This window comes from Rhinopithecus bieti, unplaced genomic scaffold, assembly GCF_001698545.2.
Source record: "Rhinopithecus bieti isolate Rb0 unplaced genomic scaffold, ASM169854v2 scaffold_1037, whole genome shotgun sequence".
Lineage (NCBI taxonomy): Eukaryota > Metazoa > Chordata > Mammalia > Primates > Cercopithecidae > Rhinopithecus > Rhinopithecus bieti.
In genome coordinates, this window is record NW_016803268.1 from 262228 (window position 1) to 267592 (window position 5365).

Here is a 5365-nt window from a genome sequence, read left to right on the forward strand (position 1 = left end):
AAAAAAAAAAAAATACAAAAGTTAGCCGGGCGTGGTGGCGGGTGTCTGTAATCCCAGCTACTTGGGAGGCTAAGGCAGGAGAATCGCTTGAACCCGGGGAGGTGGAGGTTGCAGTGAGCTGAGATCGCACCACTGTACTCCAGCCTGGGCGACAGAGTGAAACTCCATCTCAGACAAAAAAAAAAAAAAAAATTAGCTGGGTTTAGTGGCGGGTACCTGTAATCCCAGCTACTTGGGAGGCTGAGGCAGGAGAATCGCTTGAACTCAGGAGGCTGAGGTTGCAGTGAGCCGAGATCGTACCATTACACTCCAGCCTGGGCAACAAGAGCGAAACTCCATCTCAGAAAACAACAACAACAACAACAACAAACAGTGTCCTTTGTCAGGAGAGCAAACGAGAACGGAAGGGCACTGCTCAACCTGGCCCTTCGTTCCCTCCTGTCAGGGGTACCTGGCCTCATCTCCACACCATGTCTTGACTGAGTGCCCCTCCCAGAGTGCAAGAGAAGCAGAGCCTGAACTCCAAAGGTGCCCGGGGACCGTAAGGGCAGGTGACGCTGGCCGTGATGCCCCTCAGCTCTGGTGAGGAGTCAGGAAGCTGCTGACAGAAACCACCTGGTTTGAGGAACGCATTCCAACCAGAAGTGTCCTGGCTTCCAGGAGGAGAGTCAGGAGGAGGAAAATGTTATCTCCTCTGGAAGCAGAATTTCATCTTTCCCATCAGTTCTTGCTTTTCTCCAGCACAACTGCAGACACCATCTCCAGAAAACAATGAAACACTCACGTGCACACGTTTGCAGAGTGCAGACAGTCCTGGCCACTGAGGAGGCCCAGCCAGCCCAGATCCAGCGGCAGAACAGGCACGCTGGCTGCGGGCTGGAGGCCACGGTGTTCCTCGGCAAAGGTGGACTCCAGCACAGACACACAAAGGGGCTTCCGTGGGTGAAAAGGATGCCCTTTCACACAGGCAGTAACCATGGGGTGCTTCCTGGGCCCAGAGCCCCTCTCTCGCCTCACCTGGGCATGCACTGCCATCACTCTGCCTCGAGAAGGAATGGGGACAAGAAGCTGGGGCCTGCTCATCAGTGCAGCGCAGGAGGGAGAGGGAACCAGAGGAAGAAAGAGCTTCGCATCTGCAGAGCTTCAGACCCGGACACGGTGCCCAGTGCTGCCTGGATTACTACGGGTGTTTCTGTGTGGAACACAGGCTGTGAGATGAATGGGTTGGGAAGGCTCAGGCATCTGGGAGTGTGGCGGGGCTGCGAAACAGCAGAACCCCAGAGCCAGCGCCCGAGGGGTGCCTTAGGGGCAGACGGCCTGAGAGCCGGGTACAAGGGGGAGGGGCAGGAGGAAGGGTAGGGGATACCTGGAGGACCAGCAACGTGGGGCATCCTAGCGTCAAGAGTGGGGCCTGCCTGTGAAAAAGTTTAGCATCCAGGCCGGGCGCGGTGGCTCACACCTGTAATCCCAGCACTTTGGGAGGCCGAGGCGGGCAGATCACGAGGTCAGGAGATCGAGACCATCCTGGCTAACACGGTGAAACCCCGTCTCTACTAAAATACAAAAAATTAGCTGGGCGTGGTGGCAGGCGCCTGTAGTCCCAGCTACTCGGGAGGCTGAGGCAGGAGAATGGCATGAACCCAGGACGCGGAGCTTGCACTGAGCCAAGATCGTACCACTGCACTCCATCCAGCCTGGGCGAAAGAGCAATACTCTATCTCCAAAAAAAAAAAGAAAAAAAAAAAGAAAAAGAAAAAAAGAAAAAGTTTAGCGTCCAAAGTTGACAAGAAAAAACATTCAAAAAATAGGGTCATGGGTAAAGCAGCCAAGCAGGGTGAAGAGGGCAGGTGACAGAAGGAAGGGCCGTCTCACCCACCTCGCCACACATAGACCACACAGACCCTCATCAGCACCATGTCTGAGATGTATTTGAGAAACCAGCCAGCCGGGCATGGTGGCTCACACCTGTAATCCCAGCACTTTGGGATTAACTGAAGTCAGGAGCTCAAGACCAGCCTGGCCAACATGATGAAACCCCATCTCTACTAAAAATACAAAAATTAGCCAGGCACAGTGGCTGGTACCTGTAACCCCAGCTACTCGGGAAGCTGAGGCACGAGAATCACTTGAATCCGGGAGGCAGAGGTTGCCATGAACAGAGATCACGCCACTGCACTCCAGCCTGGGCAACAGAGGGAGAGTCAGTCTCAAAAAAAAGAGAAATTGGCTTTGCCTCAGGGAACAGCTCCGCACACAGCAGTGATGCCTGACTCAATTTGTACCAAGTTTCCTGCCTCAATTTGTACGAAGTAACTCTCCATCATGAGGTTTTAATAATAGCCTATCAAAGGCTGGGTATAGTGGCTCCGGCCTGTAATCCCAGCATTCTGGGAGGCCGAGGCGGGTGGATCACTTGAGGTCAGGAGTTCGAGACCTGCCTAGACAACATGGTGAAACCTCATCTCTACCAAAAATACAAAAATTGCCGGGTGCGGTGGCTCACGCCTGTAATCCCAGCACTTTGGGAGGCCGAGGCGGGCAGATCCCGAGGTCAGGAGATCGAGACCATCCTGGCTAACACCGTGAAACCCCGTCTCTACTAAAAATACAAAAAAATTAGCTGGGCATGGTGGTGAGCACCTGTAGTCCCAGCTTCTCGAGAGGCTGAGGCAGGAGAATGGCGTGAACCCGGGAGGCAGAGGTTGCAGTGAGCCGAGATGGCGCCACTGCACTCCAGCCTGAGCTACAGAGCCAGACTCTGTCTCAAAAAAACAAATAAATAAAGAAATAAAAAATCCTCTTAAATTACCTTCACATGGTAACGTGTTTTCCGTTCCCCACTTAAACAAAAGCTTCCAAGCAGTTATAAAATCTTCAGAGTAAAGATTAGGAAGTCTCCTCTAGTCATTGTTTTCTAATCTTAGCTTAAAACGAGAAGTATTACTACTTGTGTGCTACGATATTATTATTCATCCTCCTAAATATGGTTTAGTTTGTTGTTTTTTTTTTCAAAGTTGTTTTACACACCTACTACCCATCTTCAGTTTGTGTGAGAGGGTGGGTACTGAAGGCCCAATGTCACAGGTTGAGAAATTCAACTGGCGTAAAAAACTGAAACTAAAATGACAACAAGTGAGATGTGGATGTTTTCCTGTTGGTATTTACAGGGAGAAATAAATACGCATCTTTTAATGTATTTACGTATCACTTAAGTCCCAGAGAAAGGCTGGGTTGGCCACCTTTGATAAGACAGCTGGCCTGACGTCTCAGCTGACTCAGAAGCACCACAAAGATGGCAGAGAAACTTCAGGGTAATAGATTTTTTTTTTTTTTTTTTTTTGAGACGGAGTCTCGCTCTGTCGCCCGGGCTGGAGCGCGGTGGCCGGATCTCAGCTCACTGCAAACTCCGCCTCCCGGGTTTACGCCATTCTCCTGCCTCAGCCTCCGGAGTAGCTGGGACTACAGGCGCCCGCCACCTCGCCCGGCTAGGTTTTTTTTTTGTATTTTAGTAGAGACGGGGTTTCACCGTGTTAGCCAGGATGGTCTCGATCTCCTGACCTCGCAATCCGCCCGTCTCGGCCTCCCAAAGTGCTAGGATTACAGGCTTGAGCCACCGCGCCCGGCCCAGATTTTTCTTAAACCTTAAAGAGACGGCAAGTCATAAACCTCATTCACCTTTATGAGACAGGGTTATCAACAGAAACCAAAGATAGTATCAAATAAAAAATGAACTGGACCACAGGCGGGTACCGCCCCCTAAGCTCAACACGGTGCCCTGCCTGAACTTTGAACCCCAGCCAGGAACTGCTGCCAGGGCTGTGATGACCAGGAAGGGGCCACACCACCCAGGGGATGGAGGTGGAGAGAATCAGATCACTGCTCTGAGGACGCCTTGTACAGCACCAACAGGAAGCAGGCGGCTGGGCTCCCGCACAGCTCAGGGACAAACGAGGAGCCCTGGATTCTAACCACTTACCACTGTGTTCCTCGGTTTCCCCATCTTGATAGTCAGAGGGTCAGACCAACCAGGCTGCCTACAGCCCCGTCCTGCTCTGCACTCATCTCCAGGGATGGGGTGAAGTCCAGGCAGCCTCTCACAGAGGCTCTGTGAGCATGCAGCCTCCTGGGCCCCGTGCACCTGCCGTCTCAGCCCACCCTCTGGGCGACAGTGGGCACAGCCCTGAGGGGCGCCACACTGAATCAGAAGGCTGCCACTGTCTGAGTGCCCGCGCAAGCCTGTGCCTTGGGTTTCTCCAGAGGGAGGAACACTGTCAGGGCCTGCTCTTGCTGTCACCTGTGTGGGATACTGCAAATGGCAGGAGTGTGGAGGCACTGGGGGGGCTCCAGGATGAGCAGGACCTGCTGAAGGCACACGGAAGGGCCCTTGGGTGGCGCGCAGCGGCCCCCACCCCACGTGGCTCTGTCGGTGGCTCCTGTTTGCCCTTGCCTTGGTCCTTCCTGGTCCTCCACAGAGGCCTCCTCATGCAAACCCACAGCTCTCAGGCCTGGAGAGTCCGGGAGACACACAGCCTGCCTCTACCCCACAGCAGGGTACCAGCATTTGGGGTGACACCCCATGCTCCAAGCCAGGACTCCAGCTCTTCAGGGAAGAAATCACTTTTGGTTTTTTTTGTAAAGGGTAAATAATCGCTTAAGCTCACCATTCTAACTTCAAGTATCTTTCTAGGGCTTAATTGTTGGTTCTGGTTGATGGTTAAGAACAGAAACACCAAGCAGGCTGTCTCCCCAACTTTACACACCCCTTCCTCTCCCAATTAAACCCAGGGATTTAGTGTCAGTTCAGACACCAAGAGAGACCCAGGCCCCCACCTCCCACCCAGGAGAAAGTGCCCCAAGGGGACGCTTCTGTCTCCTTTCCTGTTGAAGGCAGGGGAGGAGTCGCCCCAGCAAAGGCCCAGCTCCGTGCTCCCTGAGCCACCGGCCCAAGTCCCTCTCGCGGAGGAAGCCAGGCCACCGGGGAGCAGCCCGCCCCGCCCTGGGAGAGGCGTCAGATGTGGGGTCCAGGAGGGGAACGTCCAGGGCCGGGGAGGCAGAGGAAGGTGAGAAGGAGGGAGGAAAGAGGGAGGGAAGCAGGGAGGGAGAGGGGAGGGAGGGAGCTCCGGGTCCCGCAGAGAGGCGGGGGGGGTCTCCCGCTCCAGAAACGGTGGCAGCTCCTCCGCCGGGACAACCACCCCCCCGAGGGCGGGACGGACGCCCCAGACCGCGGTCCCCGCCGCCTGGCCCCGCCCCCGGCCTCACCCGCGGCCTCGGGCTCCCGCGCCCCGACCGAGCCGTCCCCGCGCAGCAGGAGGTCCCCGGTATCCCGCAGGCGCCGGCCCGGCGAGCCCCGCAGCCCGCGGCAGCC

The 5365-nt window shown here is 55.2% G+C and overlaps 1 protein-coding gene across 2 annotated transcripts in view; it reads right to left on the minus strand.

Annotated features, from left to right (window-relative positions):
- The window catches only part of SPIRE2 (spire type actin nucleation factor 2), a 49303-nt gene extending 43944 nt beyond the window's left edge, over positions 1–5359 (minus strand). For both annotated transcript variants that reach the window (XR_001885403.1, XM_017871201.1), the window contains exon 1: positions 5260–5359. The gene's annotated coding sequence lies outside the window, so the exon portion shown is untranslated. The remainder of the gene's footprint in view (positions 1–5259) is intronic.
- Positions 5360–5365: the final 6 nt, after the last annotated feature.